General features: G+C 45.5%; 2 protein-coding genes and 1 long non-coding RNA gene across 13 annotated transcripts in view; 1 reads left to right on the top strand and 2 right to left on the bottom strand.

Moving 5' to 3' along the window:
• The window catches only part of SUPT3H (SPT3 homolog, SAGA and STAGA complex component), a gene marked incomplete at its 5' end in the record, with an annotated part of 237,683 nt that extends 233,692 nt beyond the window's left edge, over window positions 1-3,991 (bottom strand). Inside the window, one exon of one of the 3 annotated variants that reach the window (XM_081855668.1) lies at window positions 3,930-3,991. Of the gene's footprint in view, window positions 1-3,924 lie in introns of all 3 variants that reach the window. The other 2 variants (XM_081855667.1, XM_081855669.1) reach the window with 2 other exon arrangements.
• RUNX2 (RUNX family transcription factor 2) overlaps window positions 1-19,311 on the top strand; it is a gene marked incomplete at its 5' end in the record, with an annotated part of 233,279 nt that overhangs the window by 59,843 nt on the left and 154,125 nt on the right. The window lies entirely within an intron of this gene.
• The window catches only part of LOC309338516, a 230,229-nt gene continuing 215,840 nt past the window's right edge, over window positions 4,923-19,311 (bottom strand). Inside the window, exon 2 of the long non-coding RNA XR_014154958.1 lies at window positions 4,923-7,094. This is a non-coding gene — a long non-coding RNA (uncharacterized lncRNA). The remainder of the gene's footprint in view (window positions 7,095-19,311) is intronic.

The raw sequence follows: 19,311 nt of genomic DNA, 5'->3' as shown, positions 1-19,311 counted from the left end.
ATAATGTGAATCGGGACCATTGTTGAAAAAAGTATGCAATAAATTCCAAGGGGAGGTTTATAAATGTTTTGTAAAAGTACTATATTATTATGACTTATGGTATTAAGAAGAATGCTCAAAACAGGAAGCAAGAGAACCTCTTGGGGGTGGGGTGGGGGTTGGGAGGAATTCCAAACAAGGTATTCCATAAAACACCTCATCAACTACATTCACTGACCAGTTCCATTTAACTTTAAGTTGCAAACCATCTAGTAAGTTCAATCTTGGAAACATTCTGAAATTAACAATGCACCCTTAATATTTCAACGTTTTGCCTTAACACATTCTCAAATGTTTCCTTCTGGAACGCCAAATGCTTTACACATATGCAGTGTGATTTTTTTTAAAGAATGTGTGGATTTTATGTACTGAATGTAGTCCCAGATATACACAAACTACTGGGTGAAATCGAAGGAGCTGGGGTAAGAGTATGTAATTTCTAAATTCCTCCCAAATGTTCCCCATTTCACACATAATGGTGGTAACAACAAAGCCTTATGAATTTAGCTTTTGCAGCCTATGCATTTGCATGAAGTGATATAATCAGTTGGCAAATACCCACACATGGCATGTACTAGGGACTGCTAATCGTCAGGTCAGAGGGAAATGAAATGCAAATAAGTACGGATGTCATTAATTGGTTGTTAATGAACAATGGTGCTGGGAACACTGGCATCCTGGCAGGACAAGCCTATTAACACATATAGTGCGATAATAATCCATGAACCCAGAACGGATAGCATTGAACGCCTCTTCATGTAAGCCTCCCTTTGAAATTATTCCATTCCAATATGGCCACCTTAAGATCAGTTACAGTGCCCTGCAAAGTTAAAATGTCCCTCATTTGTTTTTCAGTATTGCCAGTACTGATATCAGATCTCTGTCCATTTTTTATTCTGCACAGAGACTGCCTGTTTGTCCTATATAGAATGCAGAAAGGTATTGCTGGTAGATTATGGCTTATGTCATGCTGGAAGATGAGCAGGTGAAATATCCTCTCATGTTGTGGGGGAATTATTAGGTCCTGCCATGAGGGCAGAGTTTGCATCTGGGTCTGCCACAGAGTCTGGGCCAAACTGAAGCAGAGGAACTGCTACTACAGACACATCAAGAGATTTGACCCTACTCTTTGTGGACTGAATCATCACTGTGGATGTTTACCACTCTACACGTGTTAATTTGGCAGCCCTGCAGACTGGCGGGGGTTTTGCACAGGTATTCTGCAACATGTCACTGCCTGAATGACGTAGAGTTGTAGCACTAGAATGAACCCCAAGGTCCATTCCAACCCCCTGCAATGCAGGAATCTCAGCTAAATCATCCACAACAGATGGCCCCTGCTTAACCCCTGCTTAAAAACCTCCAAGGAAGGAAAGTCCACAATCTCCCACTGTCAAACAACTCTTACTGTCAGAAAGTTCTCTTTGATGTTTAGTCGGAATCTCCTTTCTTGTAACTTGAACTGGTTTGAGTCCTTCCCTCCAGAGGAGAAAACAAGCTTGCTCCAACTTCCATGGGACAGCCCTTCAGATATTTGAAGGTGGCTCTCATATCCCCTCTTCATCTTGTTATTCATGCCTCTCCATGTGCATTAGTGGGGGGTTTATACCGGGTCACCCAAACATCATTTTGCTTTATTAGCTGTTCTACAATGCTTCCCAAATGCTTCCAGCATGATGGCTGTCCAGAGAGGCCCTCTTGCCTATATCACGAGCGCCAGTGTGCTGCAGTGGCTAGAGGGCTGGACAGGGATGGAGGAGGCCAGGTTTCAAATCTTTCGGCCTAGTCTAGTCTACCCCACTGGGTTTGTTGAGAGGATAGAAAGAGTGGGGAGGAAAACCATGAATGCCACTTTAAGTGTCTTTCATAAAAGGTGGGGTATAAATGTAATAACTAAATATAGTGCAACAAAAGCAGGTCAAATGCCCCTGCTCCAGAACATTTGTGAAATTTGCAGAATTTCAGCAGGAAGCAAGAAGACATGCACCAATTAGAAATGAAACAGTATACTCACCCAAAACCTTTTTTAGGCACAAGCCATATTAAAAGTGGGGTGCATATAACCACCTCAATACCATTAGCATCAATAATCAGGAATGCAAATTTAAAAAGAGCACCGGGGGGGGGGGCCTTGGCTTACCATGAGAGGATGTCTCTGTTACCAGCTGTAATGACCACAAATAATTATGTAATTATCAGGTCTGTACTTTTTCTTCATCTCGTTTCCCTGACCTCAATGTCTGCCATTAACTCACAATTGTCTGTATATGTACTTTGACTGAGGATCACACTTCATGCATCTGTTGAAGTAGACCGTAGCCCACAAAAGCCTATGCCCTAATACTGACAAACAAATGCATCATACCCAAACAAAACATCTGCAATTTATATACTACACATGAAAAAATATAGTCACATTTGAAGTTTATCAAATAAGACATAGTAAGAGCCCATGGCTGTCAACGTTTCCCCTTTTTTAAGGGAAATTCCCTTATTCCAAATAGGATTCCTCGCAAGAAAAGGGAAAAGTTGACAGCCTTGCAAGATCAATCAAAGGCCCGTCTGGCCCAGCCTCCTGTTCTCCCAGGGACCCCGTGGGGCACTTGGAAGCAGGACCTGAGCAAAAGTGGATGGCAATGTTTTCCTTTCTCTCTTATAACATGACAACTCATGGATACTGAAGGAAGCAAAAGCTGAAAAATTCAGGACAGAGAAAAGAAAGTTCTTCTTCACACAGCATAGTGTGAACTATGGAACTTGCTCCCCTGGGAGGCAGCGATGGCACTGGGAGGCAGGCAGGAAATGACCCCAGGGCTGTGCGGTCTCTCCGTGACATTCAGATGTTATGGAGAAATAGAACTGCGTGTCCTCGGCATACTGGTGGCACATTGCCCTGAAACCCCAACTGGCATATATTAAATAGCTGCCCGGGGGCCAAGAGGTACTCTCCCGGTGCTACTCTCTGGACCTGAAGGTAGGATTGGAACCGCTTTAATACACTGTCTCCAGTCCATGGGTCCAGGATGGTGGATGGTCTTCCTTGAGTGCTGATGAGAGACCCAGAAGCAGGAGCAAGGTCACACTCCCTGTGCGCTGCCCTATGCAGAGGTCATCCATCAGGGCAACAAGGGCGACTCAGGTCTGTGGCCCCGACTGAACCCAGGCTGGAATGGCTCTAAATAATCTGGGGCCCCCAACATGGCTCTCTCCACCACCTTCCCCCAAAGGAGGTCTTGCCAACTGATCAGTGTTCCAAGCCAAAGGGCCCGGAGCCAGTTTCCTTAGCAGTGGTTGTATCACGGCCTCTTTCAATGCAGCACGGATGACCCTCACACAGCAAAGCACTCGGGACACTCTGGACCCAAGCCCACAAGCCAGGCGGGTCTGGGTCCACCTGGGCGCCAGCACCTTGCTCCCCTCGGCTGGCTGCTTAAGGTGCTGCAGCAACGAAACTGCTGGCACACCTGCAAAGCTAAGCAGGATCGGGGGGGGGGGGTTCGAATGGGATGGGGGCATTTCGTGTTGAGATTCCTGCCTTGCCGGGGGTTGGCCTAGGTGACCCTCGGGGTCCCTTCCAACTCTACCATTCTAGAGTTCTGTGATTCCGTGTGGAAACTTGTCCCGCAAAAGTGAGGATGGAGCCTGACCGAAGCGGCCATGCGCTCCGGGCGAGGCAGAGCTTCCGAGGGCCTGGAGTCCCGTCCGCGGGGGAGGCTGGTTGCCGCCGGAGGAGGAGGAGCAGGAGCAGGAGGAGCAGCTCTTCCGGCTCCGCGGAGACCCCGCCGCCCGCCCGCCCGCCCGCCCCTCTCGGGCCCGCGCTGCTCCAGACCGGGCAGCCCCAGGAAGCCCCGCCGCCGCCGCCGCCGCCTCGCCCTCCCCGCTGACCTCGCCGCCGCCGCCGCCGCCTCAGGGGCGCCGCTCCGCCTCCTCGCCAACGCCAACGCCAACGCCGCCGCTCCGCCTCCTCCTCCTCCTGCTGCTGCTGCTGCTGCTGCCCCGGACTCGCGGCTGCCGGGCCGGCCTGCTCCCCCGGCGAGGGCGGGACGGGCGCCCGGCGGGAGGAGGCGGCGCTGGGCCGAGGGCGGGACGCGGCCAGGCGAGGCCGCCATCTTCGCCCGGCCCGGCGAGGCCGCCTCCCGCCCGCCCGCCCGGCCCGCCCGCCCGGCTCCTCGCCGCCGCCGCCGCCGCCCAACAAAGGCCGAGGAGGAGGAGGAGGAGGAGGAGAAGCAGCCGAGCCGAGCTGCGCCCGTGGGGCCCGCGCCCCCTCCCAAGGGCAGAGCCGGGGAGTCTTGCCAAAGGGGGGGCGCTGTGTGAGGCCAACATTTTGGCACCCCGAGAGGAATGCTCTCTGGTGGGCTCCTTGGTTCGGGACCAGCACCCCCCTCCTCAGTCCAGCCCAGGGGTCACCCAAGGGGGCGGGCGGGAGACGCACCACTCGCTCTCTCTCTCCCCCCCCCTCAAATGGGGCTGAGGGCCTCCAGTTTAAATGGAACTGCTTCTCAACAAGACCCTTATTTGTGGGGCGGGGGCGATGGAGCACTGCATCCAGTCTGCGCAGCACCTGGGCAGCCATCCTATTAGCTGCTGGCCAGGTCTTCACACGACTGACACAAGACAGTTCGAGCAGTGTAAACTGTGTGCAGGTGGCGTCTATTGTTTGGAGTTATGGTGACTATTTGGAACTTTAAAATACAGGTACCATCCGGAATTGAACTCAGAAATCATGAAATTCAGCTCTCTTGAATTTGGCCTCTTTGCGGCCTGTTCCAGTCAATAATCAGGTGGTGACATTTTGAAGCAGCTGTAGCTTCTGAGAATTTTTCAAGGGCACAAAGCTTGAACGAGGGGGTTGAACGAAAACACAATGCAGGATTAGATTTATGTACAGCCCACGCCTCTGTGTAAGTCCCAGGGTGTTCAAAGGGGGCTTCAGTCTCATTCGGGAAGGTTCTTGCTTTCTTCCTACAGTAGTTGAGGGCTTCTGTAGCAAAAGAATGCTGGGTCTGCTGACCAAGCCTTACTAGGGTTTTCTAAACTTTACAGCATGTTTTTCTTCTTTCAATAATGTCAGCACCAAAAAAAGGCCATAAAAAAGCCTTTCTCTCTTTGTAGGTCACCTTTAAGATACTTAGGTCATTATGAGCTGTCTCAGAATTTCCACACATTGGAGGGGCCCCAAACCATAATGTGCACCAAACTTCACATTAGGATAGGCCTGATTTACTCTGTCACTTGTTTTAACTTTCATGGCTCTTCAAAACATAGAAAATGGGAAAAGAAACTTTTTCTTCTTGCAGCACATCATTCACTAACATTTTAGTACTGCTGGACATTACTTGAACACAGAAACTGGATAGTAACAGTTCCTGTCTGAACAGAGGAATGGGAGAGTTTCTAATCTAAAGTATATAACGAAAACACAATGGGAGCCTCCATAAATTCATCACACAAATCTCTAGCCTGTCAATAGGGTCATTAAATGAACATGAAGCATAGCTGCTTGAGATGACCGTCGTCTGTTTGCACAAAAGGAAAACACTCCCATCAAGGGAGTTTGTATCGTTTTAGTCTCTTGCAGCAAATGGCACCTTATAACTAACATTGTTTATGTGGCAAACTTTCCTGGAGTTTGCACTTTTATGGGCGAGTTACTACTAATTTTGAAAAGAAAGGATTACAACTGTATAACACATGAAATTCTCCGTGCTTGGGGAATGTGCCTGTGTAAAAGCCACAACCAATATGGAGCCATTTGCAAAGAAGCAATTATTTCCTCCTGCAAGGAAGTCAAAGCAAATGCCAACATAGAAAATCCACTTTCTCTGTTCAAGAAATTATGCCCTTCTTGCATCCAAATAGTTATCTTTGTTGATGGTTTGCAATAGAGGCAAATTCTTTTATGCTTAATATTGTTCTGCTCTTGGTAGCTTTCTTTGCTGTTACTAATACTTTGCTGTCACCATAGAAACAATTTAGGAGGAATGTTGGAATAACAGAGTTTTTCTGCATTCAATTTTATTTCATTTTCTGTCCAACTGTATAAATTATAGAAAAATGTTGCACATGTTAAATTGCAGACTATATCAGTTACAAATGCTGTTTTATTTTGTGGTATAGATTTTCTCTCCTACAGGAATTCAGCTTTAACACATTTTTTGCTTAAAATGTAGCCCCCCAGAAGGAAACCTGCAATGAAAAAAAAATCATATGGGCACCCTACGAAATTAGCAGTTATGTAGCCACTGGTTTAGATTGTGGTAAAACTTCTTTTTGCAAGGGGGGGGGCAGGGCTATATTTCAACCTGACAGTGAAACAGAGAGAAGGCATAAGTACCAACAGTGGTGTCTCAAGGAGGAACTAAACACAGATTTAATGGTCCAATGCATTTCAAAGATAGTCTTCCTCAGGACTAAATTACCTCTGGCTGCATTCACATGTAATGCTAAGTCATCATTTGCTTAGCTGACCTGTGTTTTTAATGTGTGCACCTGTCAGAGCTAACACAGGAGTTGGGACAGATGGTAAGCAGTGAAGAAGCACCAACAGGATTGGTTTCTCTGCTCCTCAGGTTCCATCCTGCTCTCTGCAGAACTCTCAGCAGGATTTAACCTGCCATTCATCAGCTGATGAGTGAAGGTGAAGGTTAAAATCCTGCTGCTTTGACTTGGCTCACCAGTCCTCTGTGGGTGCAGACCAACACCGAACCCCTCCTCCTCCTCCTGCCAGCTGACATCACCACCATTGGGTGATAACAGCTGATTGACAGGTGGGCAAGGTTTTGGCGAAATGGCCTCATGGACCCAGGTGGACCAGCAGGCTGGAGGTTCCCCACTCCTGGTTTAAATAAGCTTAATACCAGTAAGCTATGGACCATAGATGTACTGCACAGTCATCTCTATCAAGGTATAATCCCAGGTGCCTTATATTTTCTGATTTGGGCACTACAAAGAAACCAGTGGGACCTGCAATAAAATGTTGCAGTGTAGCCTCACTTCCCAACATGAGTCCATCTGTTTAGGATTTCAGCCAGGCCTCCAGGATACTCCATTCAATTCTACCAGTGGTTTGGGCAACATACAGTTTGTCACAGGATCGTTGGGTTGTGTGTACCAGATAAGTGCTACCACGGTTGGTGAAATCTCTGTGTCTTTACTGTTTGTTGTCAACAGGACTGCCAGAGAAGGGAGGGGGGGATTTTAAAAAGGTATCCTAGTGAGGAACTTTTTATATATATAATTTTGCTATTATTATATGCCACTTAGTAAAAACAAAATATCGTTTACATTAAATAGCATAATATGCTTATTTTCAAATAGCAATGAAAATAGACTTTGAAACAGACCTAATAAAATTATAAAAATATGGATAAAATCATCAGTTTTAAAATCAGGTATATGTAATTAAACTGGGTAGATGTGTAATTATTTCAGAACGTCATTCACCATGGTCTTCACATGTGGGTGGTTGCAGCTGGCGAGGCTGGCAAGAGTCCAAAGTGCCTGTAGCTTGGGCAACATCTTAGCTGGAGAAGACAGTGGCCCAGTCCCAAGAGGGGGAATCTGAAAGAGGAGGTGACCTTCCTGGAGCCCATGGAGGAGGAGATATCCTTGGAAAGAAAGGCTGAGTGGAGGAGAGAGAGTCTGCCTTGTGCAATTGCCATGCTCTGGAGCTGGTGTGATGGTAGTAGGAGCGTTTCCACCTGAAAGAGTGTCTCCAGCCCCATCCACCCCCATTATTCAACCTGGACAACTGAGGTCCAGTGCCGAGGGCCTTCTGGTGGTTCACTCACTGCGAGAACCAGACAGGGAACAAGGCAGAGGGCCTTCTCGGTAGTGGCACCTGCCCTGTAGAATCCCCTCCCATCAGATGTCAAAGAAATCAACAACTATCTGACATTTAGAAGGCAGGCCTGTTTAGGGAAGTTTTTAATGACTGATATTTTAATGTATTTTAAATCTTTTGTTGGAAGCCACCCAGAGTGGCTGGGGAAACCCAGCCAAATGGGCAGGGTATAAATATTATTAGTATTATTATTAGTAGTAGTAGTAGTAGTATTGTTATTATTATTAGTAGTAGTAGTAGTATAGTAGGCCTGGGTCCTGGAGACTCTTTCAAATGTTGCAGGATCTGAGTCTTTATCTTCTGTCCCAAATAGAAGACAGCTGAGCTCAGGAAGGTACTGACAGAATTGACATGGTAGCAGTAGCCTTGGCTGCCATCTCCAACAGCATGGTGTTTTAGACAGTCCTTTTCTGTATAAATGTAATGGAGTCCAATAAATTCTAAATATTTTTTGTTGTGTAAGATCCATAGACACCTTTGGTACAGAAGCTGAAACACTCCCCACTGTCTAGGTAATATAGGAACCTCAAATTCTTTGTTCCACTCATTTCTTGAAATCTGCATATCAAATTGATTTACTGATAGCAAATATCTCTTAAAAAGTAATCATGGGCTTTTTCATTTCAAAGGATTTGACCAATATTTCTAATATCTCTGGTCCAATCTCAAAAGCCATAAAAGCCACTCCTTCTCTCCTTGGGCTGTTGTGCCTTCCAGAACTTCACACCAAGGGAGCTGAACAAGGGCAGCCGCAGGATGAGGAGAATGGGCCTCTTGCTTTGTCATACATAAAAGTTAGAACATGAAGTCTGGCAATCCCATGTTTCTGTGACTAAAACTGCTTAATGAAAGTCACTACTGTTGCCAGTTGTGCTTCTGTTCTTTGGATGCCGTCCTAGGAAGTATCACAAACAACACTCACTGTATTGCTCCCACCCACGCACAACTAATGCTGGTGTGATGATAAAGCAAGCGAGTGTTGCTGACATAAGTGTGGGACCAATAGAGAGAGATGCTGGCACATTAACCAGTAGATCCTGGCATTCATCCAAATGGAAATGGGGCTGCCTGGCTGGTTCTTGAAGGAGAGGCTAGGCTGCAGGTAGTCTGTTAGGGCAGGGGGTTGGCAACCTTTAAAGGCCAGTGGGCACATTTGAAATTTTGATAAAACGCTGTAGGCGTCTTTCACAAAATGGCATAACATAAAACTGCTGCCACATCTCAAAGAGCAGTAAAAGAGACAGGACCCCCACCCACCCAAAAAGTTACAGGCATGCCCACACCTTGATGAGGAAAACGCACCTACATCAGCAGCCAAGATGGAAGGAGGGACAGCCAATGAAATGTGGGCAGGGCTGAGGTGGCATGAGAGGAGTGGAGGAGAGGCTGACCAGAGCAGGGAGAACAGACCTTTGTGCACTGTAGATTTGTGAGAGGATATATATATACTGAGATCTTTTGTGGATACAGTAGGAGATACTGGTGGGCACCACTTGGGCAACCCCCGTACACCAGAGAGTTACCATTGGTTTATGTGCCCGTCACGCTGAGAGGCTCTCTCCTTGCTCTTTGCCAGTTGTGTGATGGTGCTGTTTCACTCGGCTCAGTTTCCACATACTGTGTGGAATTCACTGTCACACTAATACGATTATTCTACCAGCACCAGCATTTCTGCTTGTTACAGGACAATCTCACCTTTTCTTCTCCCCCCTGCCCTTGTGTTGTTCTGGGAGTTCTCCGAACCCTCCAGAGTGGATTGGGAGGGTCATGTGTAGGGATGTGTATAGATGCTAGAAGAGGATATATTTACTAGCTATTGTCCTTCCTTCCTCATGTTTGTGAGTTCAGCAGAGTGCATCTCTTTGCAGCTTAAAAGGGAAGCTCAGGTGTACGAGTTTTAGCCTTCTAGTTTAAGTAATCTAGGATGCTTTAAGGCAGAAAGTTCACCTAGCACCTTCATTACATCTTTTTAGGCACCAGGTGAAAACCAGGCCTTTGGCTGGTTAATATTCTACAGCCTTTTAAATGTGTCTGTCGGGGGGGGGTATTGTTTTGCTGTTTTGCTTTACTTATTTGTTTTTATCCTGTGTTTTATTATCTGAACCATCCTGAGATCTTATGACGAAGGGCAGTATATAAATACAGTGGTACCTCGGGTTAAGTACTTAATTCATTCTGGAGGTCCATCCTTAACCTGAAACTGTTCTTAACCTGAAGCACCACTTTAGCTAATGGGCCCTCTGTGTGATTTCTGTTCTCATCCTGAAGCAAAGTTCTTAACCTGAAGCACTATTTCTGGGTTAGCGGAGTCTGTAACCTGAAGCGTATGTAACCCGAGGTACCACTGTAAAATAAAATAGTAACTTTCAAACATGTTGCAACAAGATCCAGGGAAGACGGTATCCAAGACTCTTGGGCTCTTTTCCAAGTTCTGGGGGAGAAGGTTCTGTCGTAGTTGGAAACCTTTCTGCCATTGCTTCTTTGTGGTACCTGTTTACCCTGCTACCCACTGATTTTCTTTGTTTTCTCGCTCCTTCCCACCTGCCCATACATTGAAAGGGGAGCAGGGATGTGATGCCAGATCCTTTGGCTTTGTAAAGGGAATTTGAGGGACAGGGAGTCACGGCAGCGTCTGTATTAATTCTTTGTTTCATCTGTTTGGGGCTCCAAAGGATCTTGTGCAATGCTAGACATTCTCTAGCCCAGCTCAGAAGCAGAGGAAGCAAGAGAAGTCCAGCTCTGCAATGTTTTGAAAGCCATGAATTGTAGCCAACTAAGTTCAATTCAGAGTAGGTCCATTCTTAATTGATAATTTTAATATTTTTTGTAAACAGTCTAGAGGTTATATTTCAATCAAGTAGTATATATATATATATATATATGCAGGTTTTGGTGTCCTCGGGTGTCTTCCCGTGTAAAAGTTGGGGTGTCTAGGCGACGTTTCGACGAGGTCTCACTCGTCATCTTCAGGCTGGTGCTTTCGGCTTCTTGTTACTGGAACAGAGCAGGATCTCAGTGTTTGAGTTCCTATAAATACTGTAGAGGGGGTGTGGTGTATAGCCTCCAATGTTCTGGGCAGAGAGGAAGTTCCCAGGCTAGTGTGCCTTTTCTTCTTTTGTTCCTTAATTACTTGAGAGATATCTTGAGTGATTTCTTGAGTGATATCCTGAGTACCACTTAGGTGGGTCATTAGGTGTGGATTAGATGCTGCACCCCCCTGCAATCCCTACACAGATCTGGCTGACACAAGCCACAAAACCACAGCTCGCCCCTATACACGAAGCCAAGCCAGAGCACAACTAAGTACAGTACAGCCATCTTCTCAGGAAAACTCTTCACAAAGTTCAAGAGGTCAAGACACAAAGACTTTAACAACTAATCCACACCTAATGACCCACCTAAGTGGTACTCAGGATATCACTCAAGAAATCACTCAAGATATCTCTCAAGTAATTAAGGAACAAAAGAAGAAAAGGCACACTAGCCTGGGAACTTCCTCTCTGCCCAGAACATTGGAGGCTATACACCACACCCCCTCTACAGTATTTATAGGAACTCAAACACTGAGATCCTGCTCTGTTCCAGTAACAAGAAGCCGAAAGCACCAGCCTGAAGATGACGAGTGAGACCTCGTCGAAACGTCGCCTAGACACCCCAACTTTTACACGGGAAGACACCCGAGGACACCAAAACCTGCATTCCTGTACCCGTGAAAATCTACGAAAGCAAATATATATATATATATATATATATATATATATATATTTGCTTTCGTAGATTTTCACGGGTACAGGAATGCAGGTTTTGGTGTCCTCGGGTGTCTTCTTTTACACGGGAAGACACCCGAGGACACCAAAACCTGCATATATATATATATATATATATATATATATATATATATATAGTTAAATAGATAAATTTAAAGCAATGGGCATGAATACCTTAAATTCATGACTTTCAGTGGGCTTGCTCTGAGTATAACCGCGTTGGACACAACCCCTAACAATTTCTTATTATTTTTTGCGGTATTTTTTTAAAGCACTTAGTTCCCCCTTTTTCTCACTAAAGTAACCTGATCCTCTTGTCCCACAATGCCAGGGAGCCACTTGTGCAAGTGTCCAGTATGTGTAGCACAGTTGCCATTGCATCCATTCCTTGCAGCACAGTTGAGAAAGGGTGCCAAAGCGAAACAGACAGAAAAGATTCCAGCATCCTGGGGCTGTGTGCTGCCTGTACAGTAGAAAAGAAGGAGCAATTCCATCTCACCACACGACTCCCACAACCTTGCACCACAATTGTGCAGACAATGACACATTGCAGGGAGCATGGCTCCTTTTAAACCATGAAGCCTCATTGCCTGGGAATAGCCAGGAGTGCTGAATGCTAGGGGAGGGTTCCCTTAACTTTGCTGAAGCTTAACTAGCTATCTGACAGAGAAACCGCAAACCCTAAACAGGAGGAGGTGGTGCTATTGGTTGGGTTTCCACCTGCTGGTTATGGCGCTGTCACTCACAGGGGCTCAGGGGCCAATCAGCGTCCATTTCTGAGGCTGAGCAAGGGATGACCTCCAGGCCATCTGATCTGAGAATCCTGACTCCTCCTCAGATCCAGTCAGGTCTTGGGCTTCGCTCAGTAACAGGGAGGGTGGTCCAGATTATTCTCCAGCTAAGGCATGGCACTCTTCTTGCTCAACAGTTGTAACACCAGTATAGAACCCGTAAAGGAAGTTACTGAATAAAAGGGGTGTGATAACTACCTTTGACAGTTCATCTACTTTTTTTTTATTGATCCAATTATGTGAGATTAAATATATAAATTGCTGCACCCCTTCTTCACTGCTATGGAAAATGGCTGGAAGACAATATAAACTTGGGGCAAGGATAGAGGGCAGATGGGCAGGACTTGGGAAAGGGGGCAATCACACTATAGATGCCACTATAGCACCTAAACCTGGTAGAGGGCAGAGTCCCCAGTGCAATGGCTTTCTGGAATACTGAACAAAACATAGCCCCCAAAACCCATACCCAAAAGGAGGGGGGGTGGCTGGGTTGTCATACATGATGGGTGGGGCTGCTTCCAGCCAAGTGGATCACAAGTTTGCGCATATTGTTCTTTTGGAAACTTTCACTTCGTTTTGACACGTGCAATACTCAAAAAGATCTCCTCAGCTGATCATAATCATCCATCCAGACAGGCTACACATTTATATCTTTATAGGGAGAAAAACTCAGCAATTGTGATCAGAAAGCAACAACATGTCCATTCTGCCTGCCCATAATTTATAACTCACTCCTGCAAAATATCACCTGTCCAGATAACTTAATTTAATATTTAATGCAATGTTTGTTCCCTTCACAATGTGCCTTTGAAGGGAGATGTGAAAGGCTCATCCTTGACCTCTTTCATTCTTTCATTACTGTTAACCTTTTAACCCTTTCTATAATCAATCAAATGATTATAGGTTTGAAGCTGCAGTTCCATGTTCTGATACACAAATTTAGGCCTAATTAAGCATGTGTATTAGCATACAGACCCATGACCTCAGTTTCTGATGCAAGTCATAACATATTCAGGAGGAATTGAATTAATAAAAAAAATGCACTTAGGAAATTTGGGAAGAAATAGTTTGTCTTTGGCAGTATTCCAGAGAATCCTTGTGATGTGATAGAAAGGCTTGTAATGGTATGGCCCTTCAGTTACATACTGTACAGAAGAAGAAGAAGAAGAAGAAGAAGAAGAAGAAGAAGAAGAAGAAGAAGAGTTTGGATTTGATATCCCGCTTTATCACTACCCGAAGGAGTCTCAAAGCGGCTAACATTCTCCTTTCCCTTTCTCCCCCACAACACTCTGTGGGGTGAGTGGGGCTGAGAGACTTCAGAGAAGTGTGACTGGCCCAAGGTCACCCAGCAGCTGCATGTGGAGGAGCGGAGACGCAAACCTGGTTCCCCAGATTACGAGTCTACCACTCTTAACCACTACACCAAACTGGCTTTCATATCTCAGTTTCACAGACTGCTTTCATATCTTAGTTTCAAACACTGCCTGTAATCTCACTTCTCACTGTGAGGGAACCACCAGAAGGCCCTCAGAGCTGGACCTCAGTGTTCGGGCTGGATGATGTGGACAGAGACGCTCCTTCAGGTATACTGGGCCGAGGCTGTTTAGGGCTTTAAAGGTCAGCACCAACACTTTGAATTGTGCTCGGAAACATACTGGGACCGGTGTTATATGGTATATGATTATCTCTCACAGCGGCTACATATAGATGTTAAAAAGCATGGGGGATAGGACAGAACCCGGAGGCACCCCACAAGTGAGAGCCTAGGGGTATGAACACTCATCCCCCAACACCACTTTCTGGACATGGCCCAGGAGGAAGGAGCGGAACCACTGTATGACAGTGCCCCCAGCTCCCAGCCCCTCAAGACAGTCCAGAAGGATGTCATGGTCGATGGTGTCAAAAGCCGCTGAGAGATCCAGCAGAACTAGGAAACAGCTTTCACCCTTGGCCTAGCCTGCTGAAGTTCATCGACCAGTGCAACCAAGGCAGTTTCAGTCCCATGACGAGGCCTGAATGTTGACTGGAAGGGATCCAAATGGTCTGCATCCTGCAGGTGTGCCTGGAGTTGTTCAGCAACCACCTGCTCAATCACCTTGCCCAAGAATGGAAGATTTGAGACTGGGCAATAGTTGATCATATTGGCTGGGTCTATATATATATATATATATAGTAGTAGTAGCTTAATAACCGCCTATTTCAATGGGTCTGTGAAGGCTCCCTCACAGAGAAAAGCATTCACCACCCTGCAGAGCCCATCGCCCAGCCCTTCCTGGTTCACTTTTATGAGCCAGGATGGGCAAGGATCAAGGAGACAGGTGGTCGGTTTCACTCATCCAAGCAGCCTGTCCACATATTTGGAGGTAACAGATTGCAATTGATCCCACGCAACTTGACTAGACAGGACTCTAGCACTCTCCCGCCCCGGCCTTGCTCCCACAGTGGAGTCCACCTCTTTCCAAATCTGAGCGACTTTATCTGCAAAAAACTTTGCAAAATCATTGCAGCAGATCTTGGAGTCTGTTTTCTGCAGATGCAATGGAGGTGGTGAACAAGGTCCTCTTAACCATCGCCATCGCCACTTGGTCCGATTCAGAATGAGTTTTCTGCCACCAGCGCTCTAGGTGTCTCAGTGATTCTTTCATCACCCTCCGCTCCAGGGAAAACCATGGGGCTGTCCAGGCTCCATGCAGTCGGAGAGGATGCTTCAGAGCCAGACAATTGATAGCCCTGGTTAACTCTGCATTCCAGCGGGCCACCAGCTAAAAGGCCATCAACATGGGATAAAACATCCCCTACCACTCTCTGGAAACCATTTGGATCCATTAAGTGATGGAGGTGGATAATCCGAATTGGTCCTACCTCCCTGCAGAGGGGAAGAGTCGCAGAGAAGTCCAGTTGCACCAGGAAGTGATCTGACCATGGCACCTCTTTTGTTTCGCTTTTACTTAGTGTCAGATCACCCACATCCATAGAGGTGAACACCAGGTCAAAGGCTTGTCCGTTACCATGAGTTGGGCCAAACTCATTCAGGGACAGCCCCATGGAGGCCATGCTTTCCATGAAGTCCTGAGCGGCCCCTTGTAAGGTTGTGTTGGCACTGATGTTAAAATCTCTTAGGACAACCAAACTAGATGTCTCCATGAGAACATCCGCCACGACTTGAAGCAGCTCAAACAGGCAATCCTTCATGCAGCAGGAGGTTGGTACACCCAAAGGAATCCTGTACTGCCCCTATTGTCCAACTTCCAGAACATGCACTCAAAAAACTGGGTCTTCCCAATAGGAGGCCTAGTGTAAGCTAGTGACTTCCTAAAAATCACTGCAACCACCCCTCCCCGCCCACATGACCTGGGTGGTTGTGCTTAAGAGAAACCTGGTGGACAAGCAGTGGCAAGAACAGGCCCATCTGCTTCATCCAACCAAGTCTCTGTCACACATGCCAGGTCAAGTCCTCCATCCACAATCAAGTCGTGGATGACAGCCGTCATGTGAATCATTGACCTGGCATTGCACAGCAGCACCTTAAGGTCGTGCGGTTGATTCCAGTGTCCTTCTGGTCAAGACCAGACCCGGAGGCAGGGATAGTCCTCAAACAATGACTAAGCCTGCCTCCTCAGTAATGACATGGTCTAGTCTTAGTGTAGCTCTTCCTCCTGCCCGTGATCACTGAGATCGGGTGTCCCAGTGCATCCACACCCCCCCCCGGTGGAACTTGCCCCAGCCATTCTGTTGACTGGGGCCCCCAGGCAGCCCTGACCCTCTCCCCTTCAGATCAGAACACAAACCATACAACAAACCAATAGAACAGTAGAAACAAACAAAACAACAACACACCAAAGAAACAAACAACCAATAATAATAATTTACAATCATGCTAAAATTAAACCATTCCCCAGCCCCAACAAAACATCCATCCCACCCCCCAACAAAAAAAAAAAAAAAATTCAAAACACCACAGACTATTTGAAAAACCTAAAAACATTTAAATAATTACTTAATAACGTTAACACAGGAGGGCTGGCCCTTGTCCTTCTCTCACCCCTGAAGACATGCAGGCTTTATAATCCTTCCTCAGCTGCTGGACCACACCCAGCTGGGGCAGCAGTTGTTCCCACTTTGCCTGCCTGCCTGCCTGCCCAAGGACCTGGTCCCCGCAGTAGTCTTTGTGGTTCCCTTTGCTTCTGTAGCAGCAGCAGCAGCGTCTCTGGCTGGGGAAGATGGCAGTCCTCACCGAGGAGATACTCCTAGGGCATTAATTTTAAGAGAAGGGTCGCCCTTGGAAGTTATTTTCAGTGCTAAGCCTTCACCTAAGTCCACAGGAAGTGAATATGTCTATGAATGCATTTCCCCCTTACTACTAGGACTCCGCTCCTATACTTTTGTTCAACAGCAGAGCATGTGGTTTCTGGAAAAGGCAACCTCAACACTATCACCTCAATGGGAGGCTTGCAAATCCCTCTCATACTCCACGAAGCCGTAGGCACTGGTGGATGTCAACTTTTCTCCTCAGAGATACGTAAATTAGAATGAGTGGTACGTAAATTAGAATGATACGTAAATTAGAATGAGTGGTGGTTCATGGTCCATGGTCATTCAATGGGCTTCAAGGCTGAGTGTGGATTTGGAGAGTGATCTTTCTGCTCTAAATCCAACACTCTCTTGTTTGACTGGAAAATCTGTGAGAGAATGTTGTTGACATTCATAAGAGCATAAGTAGCGCCTGACTGGATCAGATCAAGGGCCTGTCCAGTCCCTCAGTGTCCAACCATATGCCTATGGGAAGTCCACAAGCAGGACACGAACTCCTTCCCCCATCCCTCTTTCCTTGTGGCTTGAGTTCAGAGGCAGGTACAGCTGTCAGGACTAGTATCCACTGGTAGCCATCTCCACCATATTTTGTTCAATTCCCTTTAAGGCCAGACTTGGTGGAGGGGAGACCAGTTTAACTATGCACTCTGTGAAGAGGTACTTTCTTTTTGTCTGAATCTCCCACCATTCCACTTAATTAGGTCCTAGTGTTATGAGGGAGAAAAATATGGACTCTTCATGCACTTTCTCCAAGCCATGCATCATCCTATACATTTCTATGATGTCCCCACTTCCTCACCTTCATTCTAAACAATAAAGCCCCCCACCAGCCCCTTTCCTTATGATGGAGTTGCTCCAGCTCCCTGATGATTTTGGTTGCCTTTTGCTGTGCTGAAATGTCATTTGAACATTTTATATCTTTCTCCATTATCAAAACCCATTGTTTGGTGCTAGGTAATTATGGGTATCATTCAACCAAAGCAAAAAAAAAAAAAAAAAAAAAAAAAAAAAGTTCTGCTGATTTCAATGACCAAGTTAAACATACACTTAATTCACCTACAGTTGATACAAGTTGGACTTTAAAGGTGCTTAGTTTTGGATGGATCATGCTATATATTCTTGTTTCACATTTTAGGATAGTGATCAATGAATCTCTTGTTGCCCCCAGATCATAAATCAGTGGGGCAGGATCAAAAACCAGACTCTCACAATGTTTGTAGTATTGTATCATGGCCTATTGTGTCTGATAACCAAATGATTATATAGTTCAAGTGATTCCACACCATTTCCATCAAATACACAATTCTTTAACTTCTGAAGCATAGTCTATATTTGAGAAATGTCAAGATCTGGACAGGTAACCAAATTAACTTGGCAAATCATAACTTAATTAAAATTGTTGATATGTGTGCTTGTTATGGGGAAAATGCAACTGTATCATTTGATTATACCAGTAATTTATGAAATTGCTAGGAATACCAATAAAAACATGCTCATAAAATCAAACGTATTTCCCATTTATACTTTACTCATTTTTTATGAAGAATCAGATATATTTAACAAACATAATTTATGCTTGGCACCCATTCAACCAGCACATGGTTGTTAAAACATGTTATACGGGTGAAATTAGGAATAAAAGTAGTATTGGTTCTAGATAATTGCACACAAATAAATATGGTGAGAATCCCTTTCCCTTGCTGAGATAAAAGTTTTGCTTTTGCCCATTTTATGATTCTACAGCACTGACCACTACAGAAACACCCAAAATAAAACACCACTCTGACAGTAGGTTTAGAGATGTTTACTTTTATATTTGAACAAAGTTTGTCAGTTTAAAGAAATAGCATTCATGTTACACAGTTACAGTCTCTATTTACAGTTATCATTTTATTTAATATTGTGTTAAACTTGGTTAAACTATTTTATTTTATACACTGAAGCTAATCTATCCTGGGTACAATCTAGTACCTTGTTAACCACATGCTTCTTTCCCTTGAAATCAGTGAGATTTAGAAGTGCTTCCAGCTTTGCCCGGATTCTAACCAGGGATAATGGTAGGAAATTTTAGACCCCTGAATAGTCTTACAGCCCCACCCATTTAGATACATTCCTGGTATGTTAGATAAAAAACTAAAACAGATTGGCAAACCTGATTTAAAAAATGAACTCTGAGCATGCGCAGTTCACATTTTAACTCAATTCACTATCCTGTACAGAATCACATTTGCTTAAGAATATGTTTTGTTGTAGAAAAGGGGGAAAATAAATTACTAACAAATTATAAAATAATAAAATGAGCAGCTGCAACTATGCCAAGATAGCCAACCCCGGCAGTTTTTTGTGGCTCTAGGGCCCTAGATTTCACTCTTCAGAACCAGCACAACCACCACCTGCACCCGGAATCATTGTTAGTTTCCTGCTGTACACTTTCCTTATAACTTTTTATGGCTCCCTGATCTCTTTTACATCCTTGGTGCAGTTAATTTATGAAGAAACAGCAGAAAAAAGCTCAAGGATCTACACAGCCATGTCTGTGGCTCTGGTGATGTCAACTCTA

Source organism: Podarcis erhardii, assembly GCF_964252035.2.
Source record: "Podarcis erhardii genome assembly, chromosome: 3".
In the NCBI taxonomy this organism is placed as follows: domain Eukaryota; kingdom Metazoa; phylum Chordata; class Lepidosauria; order Squamata; family Lacertidae; genus Podarcis; species Podarcis erhardii.
This window is presented reverse-complemented; position numbering and strand designations above follow the sequence as displayed.